The sequence below is a fragment of the Podarcis vaucheri genome (assembly GCF_965113315.1).
Source record: "Podarcis vaucheri genome assembly, chromosome: 9".
NCBI classification, from domain to species: domain Eukaryota; kingdom Metazoa; phylum Chordata; class Lepidosauria; order Squamata; family Lacertidae; genus Podarcis; species Podarcis vaucheri.
In genome coordinates, this window is record NC_138767.1 from 51,645,998 (window position 1) to 51,661,738 (window position 15,741).

Below are 15,741 nucleotides of genomic sequence, written 5' to 3' on the forward strand. Positions count from 1 at the left end.
TCTGACAGCAGCTGCCTAAAATGGCACTGGCTACTGTTGCTCAGGCTCTGGGGACAGCACTTCCAAACTATTACTCACAGCATGATGACCATTTCAGCAGGTCACAGCAGATATTTTCCTGCTAGATTCTCACTTCCTACCCCTGCATCTTCTATACTAGTTTCCATCTTTAAAACTTTACTGTTTGCAAACTTTTGGAGCTTCCCTCCCCCCAACCCCTTTCCTTTTTCTTTGCTGGGCAATAAATAGCAACCCAACAAATGCATACAAATAGCTTTCCATTAGAATTTTAATGTACTCTTGGAATGAAAGAAAAGCTTAATATAAATCTTTAAAAAAATAATAATAACCAGAACATAAATTCAGACTGGGACATTGCCACCTAGGCTGAGCTGGAGAGTTCACTGTCTGCTGTCCCCCTCGTAAATTAACTGAGGTCTCCTGCTGCTGTAAATGAATAGCGCATCTTGGAAAAGATCATATCTGTCAAGATTGCAGATTGGTTTTCTCTCAGAGTTTGCAAAAAGTCACAGCTTTACAATGCCTTCATTATGTCGATGAGAATGGCTTCCCAACTGGAAAGAAATGTGTGTTTTATTCCGTTAGGCCTAAGATTTACAGAAAAAGCAATTTTCCTTCACAGTCAAGATACAACTCCCACCCCCACGAAAAATGTCATTTCACGTCTTTCATTCAGTCACCTTTTTACTGACAAATGTATATTCTTTCAGCTTCATGTGTACTCAAGAATTGTGACATTTAATGGCCAAGTAAGGTTAATCACAGGTGAGTGCATATACCTGATGGATATTGCAGCCAAGGCTGTATTCTCTGCCTTAAGAGAAATTGAATGATCTGAGCATATGATCTGGTGTCTCTCACACTTCTGTAAATGTGGGTAGCTAATATTTCAATTCCATCTGGAGAGCTAGGAAATCCACCTCAAAATGTTACAATACGCTAGGACTGTGACCTAAAAGAAAAAAAGGAGGGTAAAGAGATATATATGTATATATTGTGCCCGCAAGTAGGGCTAGACGCTTCTCTCTTTCTGACTTTGCATGACTGCAGTGCACTTAAAGACAAGTTTAGAACTGTTTCTGGCTCAGCTTTTAATTTACTAGTTTCTGTCACAATCCTGGACATTATGTGCACTGACCTTGTACTTGGCTACATGAATGCAAATAGGCAGTTTTCTCAGGGCAAAGTGCCCTATTAGCATTCATTAATGCTAATGCTAATGTTACTCCTCAGTGCAGCATAAAACTCTTAATGCCAAGTTATTTGCTGAGGAGCAATATAAAAATTGCTACTCCACAGCGAGCCTAAGCCACCTGCTGCTCCAAATCAGCAAGAAGATAATGAAGTGTGTGTCTGCTTGCTTTCGTTACGTAAGTGACTATTTCAAAATGAACAGCAGTTCTAAGGCTGTCTTAAGGGTTTTTTTTTTTCGAGGTCTGAGACAAATGTGTTAATGAGGTCCCTGCCACCCTTTGTGCAGGCCAGTTTTGTTTGAACTTGCCACAGAGTTTTCACACAAAATGGTTGGTTTCATTTTTCACATACTTCCCTTCTCTTTCTTTCATTAGAAAGCTCCAAAACAACTGCCATTTTAAAACAAACCTGTTGTTCTGTTTCACCGTATCTTTTTACCTAAGCATATTTGCATCCCAGAGAAATGTCCCTTCCCTTTGTACAATCATATTGCTGCAATCCAACCTGAAACCTTATGGTGCAGGGCAGTAGGAAATCTCTTAAATAAATTAAATCAAAGCTAGGAAAGCTATAAGTCATCAGTTATTCTAACCCCTTGCTTCCATTCTTAATGTGTGGACTAGGTTAGCATAGCAATATAGCAAAATAAAAGGTACAGGTTTCACTACTAATATAGCTCTCTAGCTCAGCCTACTCGTAACAGGTTTACTTTCTGTGTGACTACACTCACCTGTAAAATCCAGAGGTGAAGGAGTAGGAATTCAATCTATGTCTCATTGGTGCTGGTAGATATTATATATCTCAGTCCTCCTCTAAGGAGCTCAGATTGTTCTACATGGGGGTGAGGACTCTTTTTCTGCCCAAAGGACACATTCCTTCATGAGCAACCTTGAGGACCCAGGTGCAGGGCTTATCAGGGGCAAGGGGTGTGAAAGCAGCACTAAAGACATTGCACAACAACTTGGGATCAAAATGGCCACAACTTTATTGATTATAGATGCCAGTAGGCTTTGGCACAGGCATTGGGTATGGATCCTGAACCAACTAACCTGATTGCTGGTTGATTACTCCACCAGGGTCGATCCAGAGATAAAGGATTTTCCCCACAACGCAGGATCAAATAGGCCAAACCCACCAGGACACCATTTGGGGAGTTATATGGCCCATTAGCCCTCATCTAGGCCTTCAGACAAAACTCTGCCCCCCCATACCCTTTTACCCTTGTTCCAGTTTAGACTAAGAACCCAACCCAATTCCTTTTTCTACCATCTGAGTCAGCATCTCCTCACCGTCTTGCCACCAAACCACTCACATCTACAAGCAATCACACAAGCCCCTGTAGCTATCCCATAGCCAGGCCTCATTGCCCCGAAATGATATATGCATGCCACCAGGCCTGAAAAGCTTTGCATCGCTGAAACAGATGCCAGGGTGCTGAATCACCTGGCCTCCCAAATGTTCCACTGTGCTGCACATTGCCCTGTTCACCTTCTTTCAGAAGTTCCAACTTCAGATCCTACTCTCAGCAGAAGGCTGATGTTCCTACACACACACAATAACGCACGCACAAATCTATCCCCCTGTCCAAGAAAGCAAGAGGCATATCACAGTTCGAAGAAACATGCCAGCCTGGCAAAATCATCCAAGCAGAGCTCAGAGCAGGACAATGGAGAGGTGCAGCCTGGAGAGAATCTAAAGAGAGAGTGCATTTACCCCTGGGTTTCAGAGTCTCCACTGCGCTAATCACTGCACCTGTTCTCGCCTCGACACACATTAGGCCGTATGTCTGCACATTTAGCTAAAACTCACATCCAATCCATATTTTCATGTAAATCAACTCTATTGATAACTTGAGCAGCAAGCAGCTTCTAAATGCAGGTAATCAAATGGTTAGTTTTAAAAAGGCTTAAATAGATGGTTGAATCTAGCTGAGATGAAAGAGGCGGCAAAAAGTCAATGCAAGGCCAGGCCCTCCAGGTTGCAACTCAGAGTGGCAGAGAAACAATGCCAGTGAGAGGTCTCCAAGATCTGGTCTAAATAGGATTAGATATTCTACATAGGTATAACCAATCAATGCACGATAATAGATGCTAAGGCTTGAACAGTTGCTAACAGTTCCCTAAAGGGAACATTTAAAATGTTCAAAATACAGAGAAGGGGGGGGCATCTAAGAAATAACATACGGTAATGCTCAATTGGTGCAGAACACCACCATGCTAGCTCTTTTGTGGAACTAAAAGAGCACCAGAGCTTTTGAAAGGGCGCTTTTGTTCCCATATTTTATTCTGAAAGAATTTGCAGCAATTGCCAAAAGAAGGATACTTTAATGGCTGCTTACCTACAAGTCTGCTTTCTTCACAATGCAGCTGATAATGCAGGCCTCTCCCTGCAGACTTTCTGCAAGTGATGGTTCCTGGTACATTGCTAAAGTTATTTCCATTCACTTTAACAGCTTACTCAAAGAGGAGTGGGGGCAGCAGAAAGAGGTTTTTTTTAAAAAAAATATCTGGATACAAAGAAAGGTTTTATCTATTGTATTCTAACTTTAGAATAGTTTTTCCCCATTCCAAATGTTAGGTTTTATAGAAGGTCTCCCATTTGAAGGGGAACAAGCTCAGTTTTAGGTACAGCATATGCCCACTTTGCAATTTCTTAATCTTCACTTTAATGTTAACATGCTATCAGCAGAACAGATGGTGACCATTCAACAATAATAGCGGTTCTCTGACAACTATATTAGAGGGATCAGGCCACCATAAGGTGCACCTTGTAACAATAGTTTTTACCCTTTCCTTATTTTGCAGTTGTAACTGTTTTATTTAGTTTATAATTGTATATTTTATTGCTGTAATCTGCCCTGGGACCTTATGGTCAGTGGGACTGTATGGCCAACTCCCATTGTTCTAGGTGCATTTTGCGACAGGAAATTTCATTAGGGTGAGCGGTTTCTAAGCACTGGGCGCCTGAGATTTCAGATTAAAACTGCAGAGTAGAAGGAAAGGAGGACCCTTCTCTGCCTCCCCACTTCCAGCCACTCTTTGAAGACGGGAGAAGAGGCCCTCTTAAGAATATTAGGGGGGGCATAGGAAGGACTAGACCATGTGAAAAATGAACATAATATTTGGGCTACAGTTCATTCATTTTCAGCTTTGTATTCTTGTTATAAAAAAGCATGCCTAGACATTCTCTTGTTGCTCCCATAACCTAGGTTTAAGGTGCCATTTAGCTCCTAGCTTTCATATCTCAGTTTCTAACACTGCTTATGGTAAAAGGCAGATAATAAATTGATGGGCCAAATTCCTGCTCGCCCACAACTCCAGCATATCAAAATGGCAGTTCTCAGTCTGCAGCTGCTGCTCCTCTGCAGGATCCCAGAGGAAGGGCACTTTGAACAGTCATGGCTTCTCCCAAAGAACCCTTTGAACTGTAGTTAGTTAAAAGGTGCTGAAAGTTGTTAGGAGACCTCTATCCCAGTCTCAGAGCTAAAATTTCCAGAGTTCCCAGTGAAGAGGGGTTGATTGTTAAAGCACTCTGGCAATGGTTGCTTTGTGAGGGGGAAAACGGTCTCCTAACAACTCTCAGCACCCTTAATAAACCACAGGATTCTTTGTAGGAAGCCATGATTGTTAAAAGTGCTATAATATTCCCTTAAATGTATAGTACAGAAGAGGCCTAGGACTTAGTATGTGGTGATAAGTGTCCCTGCTCTGTGTGCTGCCTTCTCAGTAAAAACACCACACACAAACACATAAAAATAAAAAAGATACATAGCTAAATTCTATGTCGTAAGTGATTTTTTACAGTTTGGCCCTGTAACAACACTATGTGAGGCATATTTAAAAAGCCACATACCAATATTGTGGGCTGCCCTCTGAGAGGAAGTGTCTCTGTTCTAGCTAGCACAGCCAGTGTTTTCAAGATGGATTCACAACACATACACCACTTCCCAAATTACAATTGCATCTTTTTTTTAATAACAAATATCGCAACACAATTGTTTCTCATTAAATTGCAACGGTCCCCAACTGGGCTTTACCTCTTCAGGCTCAATTCACATATTAACCATATTCAAATACTAACATTCTCGTCTTAGAAATCAATTTGGTGGTTGTCTTCAGATATAATCATCTTAGGTCAAACCTGAAGCAGCAAAATGGCCTTAGATCACTCTAGCATTCTGCTCTCTGAGGAGAAATCTTTTGGCTCCGGCTAAAATATTATTATTGCTATTGGTTTTTATTGATTTATTGGTTTGTTTGTTGCTTGTATAGGATATCTTGTTTTTTAATGTTCGATGTTTTGTTGTTTTATATGTTGTAAGCCGCCCAGAGTGGCTGGGGAAACTCAGCCAGATGGGCGGGATATAAATTTATTATTATTATTATTATTAGTTGTTGTTGTTCTAAAATAGCCAGAATCTTGAGGAAAGGAAGGGCCTGCTCTTTGAATTGTGCCTTTTCTTCTTTGTACGACAGCTCCATTTAAGTGTATGAGTTCAGAATGACAAATTGCTATAAATTCTGGTATTTTGGTAGGGGGTACACAGGGGACAGGGATCTAAAGCCCAGGTTTCATCCTCCATCCTATTTAATTAACTGATTATATCATGGATATTAGCACTGTGTGTCTAGTTTGGGATGTGTGTGTGGAAAATATTATGTGTGGGGAAATATTATGCCGCCTGACTCAAACATTATTATTAAGTCAGGACTGGCAAGTGTTGATACCTTTTCCTGGCTCAGTTTTTAGCACCTTTAATGGCTGCATGACATTATCTCCCTTCATATCTTGTGCACTTGGAGGACAGTCATGTGTGAAACAAGAAATGGGGTCAGGCCTGCTCCTTGTTCTGCACATCTGCCCTTGATGTGGGTTACTCGTGAAGGCGACTGTATGATGAATAAAGTAGCCACGTCTGCATCACCAAAAAAGGCAGGTGCAATATAGTGCTAATTTGCACAAATTTTTCATGTTGTGTATATGTGTGCATATATTAGGAATAATTGCTGTAATTTTAATAGAAATGCACCTCACTATAGTGGGGGAAGTCTGTAATAAGGTAAAACCCAGTCTTCTTGAGTTCTTACAACTTATAGGATCCTGAAGAAGGGTATAGCTGGAAAAGGGTACTCCTGTTTGGGAGTGAGGATGAACTACAATGTTTTATGGCAAGTCTCCCGTGTTTCTTTCTGTTACACGATGGTTAAAAGTAGGGTGGTGTGTAAATTCAACGAAGTAATAATAATAATAAGTCATAAATAGAAGTACATGAATTGTGTGGGGAAAACAGAGCAAAATTACAGTTGGAAAACAGTCCACCATCTGTTGTGAATGGTGACGTACTACAGGCTGGTACAATACTAATATAAGAAAGGCTGCTGTAAGATGTGTTACCACTGGTCACTGTACATTATGGCTTTGGACAGCTTTTAGAGCTGCTGCTGGTATATGCTGTAATATTTTTTGCTTCAGAAATATATATACAGCGGTACCTCGGGTTAAGAACTTAATTCGTTCTGGAGGTCCGTTCTTAACCTGAAACTGTTCTTAACCTGAGGTACCACTTTAGCTAATGGGGCTGCTCGCTGCCACCGCGCAATTTCTGTTCTCATCCTGAAGCAAAGTTCTTAACCCGAGGTACTACTTCTAGGTTAGCGGAGTCTGTAACCTGAAGCGTCTGTAACCTGAAGCATCTGTAACCTGAAGCATCTGTAACCCGAGGTACCACTGTAAATGTTTTTTAAACATTTAAACACAAATATGTTGTGTTGCACTCTGATCATGCTAGCATTATATACATAAAAAACTAAGAATTATTATCACCATTGTGCATTAATGGCTCTGTTGATTCATGTTTACACCATCCGTCTCCAAGAAACAATGGTGTACAGCAGTTGTCTGATTGAACTGTGATTCCAAGGCTATTGCCAAATATGAATAGAAAATGCTCTAAAACAGTGTGAACAGTACGTTGGAGATAACCATTTTATTAAGACTACTGGTTGTTATTTTAATTGCTTACAAAACACTAACAAGCGCCGATAAGATTCAGCCCCAGCTGTGATGCTTTGCAGCTGCACATCATGATGCGGCATTTTCCCACCATGACTCTGCAGCACCATGTCATGAAAGTAATTACAATACAATTTATTTATTTTATTGCAAGCACTAACATTATTCCCAGTACAATATTTAACAGTTTGAACAGTGCCTGCTTAAAAAAAAAAAAAAAATGATCATGAGTCCAGAGCTCGAGCATCAAATAATCATGATAGTGTGTGTGGTGGTGGGGGGTTCTATTTTATTCAGGAAGGTTTTTGCGCTGCTGAGTTTGAGTCAGGTTTTATTGACTTCGGTTGGATTTATATTTATGCTGCTTTAGTGTTTTATGACTGCTGTTTTAATTTGTTTTATATGTGGGGTTTTTTTATTCTATTTGTAAGCCACTGTGAGAACCCTCTGGATTAGTCAGCAGGATATTAACTAGTAGAAATAAAAAAATGTAAATAATGTTATACTTGCAGTATGTTTAGCACAGCAGCCAAGCAGCTAGCGAATTTTTCTAAAAGCTGAGAATTAGCAATGACTCTCACAAGTATATCATGCGCAATCAACTCTCTGTAGATCCATTCCAATCCAGGTCCATGCCTGGGCATGGGAATGAGCCAGTCTTGGTCACCCCAATGGATGACATTTGCAGAGAGTGGGCAGGGGGAGTGTGACCTTACCACTGCTTCCTGATAGCTCATTGCCTTTTGAGACCATTGACCATGGTGTCTTCCTGGATCTGCTCCAGAAAATGGGAATTGAGGGCAATCTGTTACAGTGGTTCCAATCCTACCATCGGGACAAAGTCCTGAGACGATCATTGGGAGAATGCTTTTCAGCCGCTTAGCAACTATGTTATGGGATGCCACAGGACAAGCTGTGGCTGTGGCACAGCTACACACACACATCACCTTTTGGGTGGCACAGCATTGCCTGCTTACTTGAGTCTGGCTACAGCACCCATTACGACAAATGTAAAATTCTGAAATTTTAGAATTTGTGGAGGGAGATATTATGATAGAACAAAATGTGTTCATTTCTAAATCTGCATAGAAACAACCCCACAGTTTCTAGTCTGTAGTGATTTCATGCTTTTAAAAAATTCCGAAGACAGAACAAGTAATCAAATTCCATAGTTCAACATGAACCCCTTGATCCTTTCAATATAAAACAAGTGTAAAATATTGACGAGTATATGATGCTTTAAAGGAGAAGAAAGAAGAAAAATAGAGTAGAATGGAGTACGTGACAAGTCTTTTGGAGTGGTTTTTAAATCTATGAACAACCCACAATATTTCAGTATAGTTTAAACAATGGCTTAATTTGTGTTGTGCTCCTAGGCATCATCTTGCCCTGGTAGATTTAATATTTTCAAATAATATCTAAGTGCCAGCAGATCCCTAAAGATAGCTTCATATAGTAGCAAATGGATACTAGGTTATATCAGTGGTCTGTTTGTGGGCCTCAGTGCAATGAACACTCCAAACTGTTGGCTTCATAGTCATCCCCAAAGGACATTTAGATAGCAAGAGTTTTGCTATTGCAGCAACAGACGAGGAATTTGTCACCTGAAAACAAAAGCTGTAACAATGAATGCTTCTGTTATGTGCTACAGTTGTTAGCAATCAACAGCAAGAGGAGGGGCAGGAGACAGAAAAAAACTGGACAGGGAGCACATATGGGAAAACAAATCTTCGAAATCTTGTCTGAGCAGCTATAAACTGAAATATTGTTCAGTAGGAAGTGAGGCTTTAAACATTAAAATGTGCTGGCAGAAGGTTAGAAAGCAAGTATTCTGGCTGGCTATAGCAATTCAGTAACTAAGGAATGAACAACCCCACATGAACAGTAGCTTCACTTGCTATATTGTTAACACAAAGGCTTAATTCTTTTACCCATTAAAATATTTTGCTGAGTTCTTTTGCAGCAGGTTTTGTCTTCTCTTGCTGGTAGGTAATGAGCTCACCTGCATCATCTCTGATTGCTTTGAGTATTTCATCTGATCTAGATGGTTTTGGTCCTTAGAGGATTCAAACAATTCCTAAAATGTTGTATTTTTTAACCTTCCCTAGAACCCGTGGCTTCAAAAGTAACAATAAAAAAGAGCACAGGTCTAGTCTTAGCACACGGGGTGGTAAGTCCTAAAAGACTTTTGTGGGGAACTTTTAACAAAAATATTGCACAATGTTCACTGTTTCAGTCAGCAAGTCGTTCACCACTAGTCCATTATATTCAGCATTGCGTGGTCACTGAACATGCTCAAGTCTTTTAAGGCAGTTTGCTTGCCCCTCCCCCCCAAAAATATGGAACACTGTGGTTCCCAGTTTGGGAGAATAGGAATTCCTATCTATGAATATTTCAACATCCTTACTGAACAGTAGGACTACCATTCCCTTTATCTTCCTTTTGTATTGAACATACCTAGAAAAGTCCTTTTTGTTGCTCACTGGCCTCATTTGCTACAGCATTTCACTCTCTTGAATGTCTGTGCCAGTGTGCACATTTTTGACATGAAATGCTACCTCCACATTTCTTTCTGTTGCATCTGTTATTTTGGAACAAGTTAGAGCCTTCAGTTCCTAAATTCTAATTATTGAAGTCATCTCACCAAGTCTGTTATGCCTGTCAAGTTGAATGTATCTTCCAATACTAGAAGTTCATTATCTGTACTCCACTTTGGGATACATTTAAATCCTTAGATACTCTTTTCTACTGACTCTCCTGTTACTTTAGTATAAGGTTTCCAGGTACCCCCATAGGTCTCCCAGTTTCCTCTGTAGCAAATTCCTAATTTTGGTGCTTGCATTACCTTACAGGTAATTTATCCTTACCCCTTTATTTAAAGACCTTTTGATCAAGCACCCCATTTTTTGCCAAACACATTTTCTCCAGCCCTCAGGAGGTAGCCTATAAAGAAAGCTTATACCTTGGGTCCCAGAAACTGAACATCTCAGATCAATATTCATCTGTGTAGCCAGTAATTCACTTTAAGAAGTATACTTTTTTGTACTCCTCTCCTCTTTATGAGAAGAATTAATGTGCTCTTTAGGTAAGAAGGGTGGGATATAAATTTAAAATAGTCAAACATAAAATGTAGTTCTGCCTGGCAAGTAGGGCTGTTGAGTGTTCAGTCTTGGGCAACCTGTCTCTCATACCCTGAATCCATGCACTGAGGAGACAATGTACTTCACGAGTTTAACAGACGTGGTCAGCACACAGCCATATCTCGGTAGGGGATCCCCAATCACCACCACCCTTCACCTTTTTTCTACAGACAGTAGTTGAACTGCCTTAGTCTTTGAAGGGTTGAAAGGCTTCCTTCCTACCTAGCACAACCTGCTGCAGCTGTCCTCTATCAGGATCCTCAGTCACACTCATTAGAAAGATACTAAAAGGTTTTTCTTAGTTCCTATAGATCAGAATGCCTTTGACATCCTGTCTTCCATGCAGTTTTATCTTCCCCATTGCCATTCTCATCATCTTACCTGACAGTCTCTCCCCTCTTTTCCTTGCTGAGCTGCCCTCTTGTCCTCTCCAAGAACTCATCTTCTCTAATGAGGCAAGGTGTGGAAACACAGTCCTTACTTCCTCTTTCAACAGAGCAATCAGCTCACACTTGCTGCAGGTGTAGTCTTGCAACTCCACTGGGTCTCTGCTGTCCACTTTCTTGGCTCTTGTTTACATCTTAAGACTCTTTGCCTGCTGATGAACTGGCTTTTGCTTCTTCCTTAACTTCTTTGTTTAAAATTTGCTTGGATGTCTGCAATATTTTTGCCTGCTGTTGCAGAGAGTGCAGGGTCTCAATAACCCAAACCTCTGATCAGCTCACAGCAATCTTGTGTCTTCATCAGGGACTCCTGGGAGAGTATGCAGACAAGCAGCATACTACATCAGTCCATGAGAGAGAACAATAACCTACCACAGAGAGTTGTTGAGTGACTCTGAGAAAGCTATTCTTGATGCTCATTTGATTCACCATACACCCTGTAGTAACCCCTAAACTCCAAAGGCTTAAAATATGGTGCATATATTGTGTATGTATTTATTATCCCTCTTCTGAAATGCTCAGAACTTGTCATATTCCTTCAGACAATTTTGCCTACTAGATCAAGGGCTGACGACCTTTTTGCAGTGTTGTAGCATGTGTTACCAGTGCCTGGGGCCGTGCAAGCGGTGGGTGGGAGGGAGCAAAACATACAGAGTACGCATGCACGTTTCAATTGCCTTACAGTGTCCACATCACCCAGGAGATTGCAGCCGCAGACATAAGAAAAGAAGAGTCATTCCATTGTCCGGAGAGGTCACTTCCTGGTTCACATGAAGAAGCCATTTTCAACAGAACCGAGAAACAGAAGCGCACAGCTATATTGAGGCAGCACTGGATGTTGAAATTTTGCGCTCCTAATTTTGTGCCTGGGGCAACCGTTCCTGTGGACCTCACCACGCTACACCACTGCCTTTTTGGACCCAAGGGCACATTTGCAATCAGGAGGAACTGTTGTGGACCCCACTTACACCAGAATCAATTGTTAGTCACTATGGAATGCTTCTGATGAGCCTAATTTCAGCAGAAGGGCCCTTTTGGCACCAGGGCAGGCCACTTAGGGATACATGTGTGTCTCTGGGCACAAGAGTGGTGAACTCAAAACTTGTTGTTGTTGTTTAGTCGTTTAGTCGTGTCCGACTCTTCGTGACCCCATGGACCAGGGCACGCCAGGCACTTCTGTCCTCCACTGCCTCCCGCAGTTTGATCAAACTCATGCTAGTAGCTTCAAGAACACCATCCAACCATCTCATTCTCTGTCGTCCCCTTCTCCTTGTGCCCTCCATCTTTCCCAACATCAGGGTCTTTTCCAGGGAGTCCTCTCTTCTCATGAGGTGGCCAAAGTATTGGAGCCTCAGCTTCACGATCTGTCCTTCCAGTGAGCACTCAGGGCTGATTTCCTTCAGAATGGAGATGTTTGATCTTCTTGCAGTCCATGGGACTCTCAAGAGTCTCCTCCAGCACCATAATTCAAAAGCATCAATTCTTCGGCGATCAGCCTTCTTTATGGTCCAGCTCTCACTTCCATACATCACTACTGGGAAAACCATGGCTTTTACTATACGGACCTTTGTTGGCAAGGTGATGTCTCTGCTTTTTAAGATGTTGTCTAGGTTTGCCATCGCCTTTCTCCCAAGGAGCAGGCGTCTTTTAATTTCGTGACTGCTGTCACCATCTGCACTGATCATGGAGCCCAAGAAAGTAAAATCTCTCACTGCCTCCATTTCTTCCCCATCTATTTGCCAGGAGGTGATGGGCCCAACTCAAAACTAGGCCATATTAATATTGCCTCATATCTCATGCTTTCTCCCCTGGCAGTTACCTGTGGAAAAGAATAGCCTTTGAATAAAGTTGCTAAAGGAGGTTACTGCTTAGTACTTTTAAAGTCTAAAATACATTTTTAATTTACTACCCTTTGAACACTAGGTGTATTTTCTTCTGTATTTATTTATTAAATTCATACCTGACCCTTCCTCCCAAAAGAGCCCAGGACAAAATTGGTATCCATATTCTGCATTACATGCAGAGAGCATTTGTTTAAAGTCATCTTTGTAACTCACTGTAGCTGCTTGGCAAATGTTCCTTGTGCAAAATCCCCTCCTCCCCCGGCTCCATTCATTTATCAAGTATAGATGTATGTTTTTCTCACATAAAGGAAAGGCTATTTTATAACTATTATGCAGATGCTTTTTAAGGCTAGCCCATTAATCTTAATTTACGGATTTAAACAGCTGTTTAATTTATTTAAAAATGTTCCACTTTGGCTGCAATTCTAAATTTGCTTCTCATGAGTTAATCCCACAGAAATCAATATGAGCGCAGTCATTATGGCCCCAACCCAAGATGGCTAAGCCCATTGAGCACAATGGGCTTAGACCTATTTATCTCTGTGTTGGATTGTGGCCTTTGCCTTTAACTACTTAATTATAACGGTCCAAGTCTCGGGAGAGGGGGTAAAGAACTCTTTTGTAGCTCCTTCTTTGCCAGAGGGAAGTATAAACACACATTCTTCACTGATTTATTTCAATACTTAAACTAGAAATAAAGAGTAAGGAGCTTTCTACTGGTTGGCCGTAGTACAGATGGAGATGTGGACATATCAGACCTACAACTGCAGTTATTATTAGTACTGTTATGTGACAGTGACATCTGGTCCTTGGTGTGGATGTGTACACAGGTCTAATTGTGTCCAAAATAATTGACATTAAAACTAAGGGCTCATCCACATTTCCTTTTCTGCTGTGTTTCTAGGCGGTTTAAAACTCAGTGTCTGAGCGCTTCCACCCTCCTGGTACTTTCCCTGCGAAGACCTGCTCTCTACCACTGAACTGGAGCAAACGGAAATCCCCAGAAAACCCAAATCGCTGTTTGTTCTGATTCAGGGTTAAAGGGCAGGTTTTCCTAGAGAAAGCGGCAGGGCAAAAAACCCACAACCCCACTAGGACACAGAGCTTTAAAGTGCAGAGCTGTGCCTAGAAAACGCAGGGCAAAAGGTAAGCGGAGGTAAGCCCTAAGCTTCTGGGCAGTGGGCAAAAAGGCTGCGTGAAATAGCTATAGATGGACACTATAAATCACTGTGTAGCAGAGCCAGAAGTTACAGCTATAAAGAATGAAGTTGGCAATATAACTGAGAGAGAAAAAGCTGCTCAGACCTGCTGATGCTCTTAACAGCAGCTACGTATATAGAAATCAGCAGGCTGCAGATCACACTGTGTTGCAGGGGTGAATTGAAAAGAAGACAATTTTAGCAGACGTGTGGTAACCTCTGCCCCCATGTCTGGAATTTCTGTGAATTTCAATAGCTACTCTTTTCTATGTAATTCATCTTAACAACAATTAAATCAGTGGGATTGTTGTGCAATTTATTTGAGTTTCTTCATATATATATATTTTTTATAAACCAAAATTGTCCTCAGCATGCTTCTCCTTTCTCTTCTTCAGTAGCTTTTGAAGATTCAAATTTCATTCTGTATGTTAACAGTGCTCCTTCTAGTCCAAGCCTCCTTTCCAGAGACTAGGCTGCAATCGACACACATCCAGTGTCACATTTGTGAATGTTTTATTTGCAGCTGTGTAGCTGAGCCCTAGGAAGTTCAGTCCCGCTTTGCTGAACACCGCTGCTGGCTCCTATTCAGATAAAGGCATCAAAGCTTCCAAGCTTCTTCTTCGCCGCCTGTCTGTCTCCTACACTGCGGCGATCAGGAGTTTGCCCCCTAAATTAAAACAGACAACCCATACAGGTAGACATGTTTTTGCAATGCTTACTACTCAGATCTCAACATGTGCAGCCGAGATGCCTGTAGTCCTGGATGGAACAGCCAGAGAATGAAGAAAAAGAAGGTGTCAGCCCGACATGTATACAAGAATACATCTTAGATGAAGCTCATTTCTCTGGAGACAGCAACAGTAACTCAGAGAGGGTTGCAGGAACACTCCTGCTGTTCCTTTCAGAAGTAGGAAAGGAAAATAACATCTCCAAAACGATCTCGCCTTAAGTAACTGAATTATGTTATATGTCAGTGGATCTGAGGATATGATACAGTGCAAAGAACCTAGTGTTCGTACAAGAGGATGAGGTCCTTGCACCAACACAGGAACTCAAGTTCTGGTACGTGCATGAGATGTGTAGTTTTGCAACTCTCGGCTGATTTCCTACTCCCCCTCTTTTTCTTCTTCTGTCCCCATCCCCTCTTTTAATTATATCACCAACGATAGAACAAGGACTTGAGAAAGGATAACTAAGACAGCAAAGGAAGTTATTTGGAGGTAAAGTAAAGGTAAAGGTACCCCTGACCATTAGGTGCAGTCGTGACCGACTCTGGGGTTGCAGCTCATCTTGCTCTATGGGCCGAGGGAGCCAGTGTTTGTCCGCAGACAGCTTCCGGGTCATGTGGCCAGCATGACTAAGCCGCTTCTGGCGAACCAGAGCAGCGCATGGAAACGGCATTTACCTTCCCGCCAGAGCGGTACCTACCGTATTTATCTACTTGCACTTTGATGTGCTTTCAAACTGCTAGGTGGGCAGGAGCAGGGACCAAGCAACAGGAGCCCACCCCGTCGCCGGGATGCGAACCGCCGACCTTCTGATCAGCAAGTCCTAGGGTCTGTGGTTTAACCCACAGTGCCACCCGCGTCCCTTTATTTGGAGTTATAGATCAATTATTACCTTATAAAAAATTAAAGTTGATACATGGTGCAGCTTTGTCACAGATATTTTATAGAGAGAAGAAACTGGCAGAACTACCACTGGCTGCTTAGGCTGGGTTCTAAATGTGTTGGGAGCTGCCCTGTTTCAAAGCGTTGGATGGGGACATGATATGTATTAGACAACCATCACAAACACTATTAAATATACCATTTGGCCTTGCTCTATCGTAAGGGATAAATGGGAATGCAAATGGGAGGGAGGGGGAATGTGTTATCAGTAGGGCATT

At 41.7% G+C, this 15,741-nt stretch overlaps 1 long non-coding RNA gene across 1 annotated transcript; it reads right to left on the reverse strand.

The window, feature by feature from the left end:
- Nucleotides 1–275: 275 nt before the first annotated feature.
- On the reverse strand, nucleotides 276–2,437 carry LOC309540456. Its single transcript, XR_014223307.1, has 3 exons — nucleotides 1,946–2,437; nucleotides 801–973; nucleotides 276–575 (listed from the first exon to the last, which is right to left on the reverse strand). It is a non-coding gene; the product is annotated as an uncharacterized lncRNA (long non-coding RNA).
- Nucleotides 2,438–15,741: the final 13,304 nt, after the last annotated feature.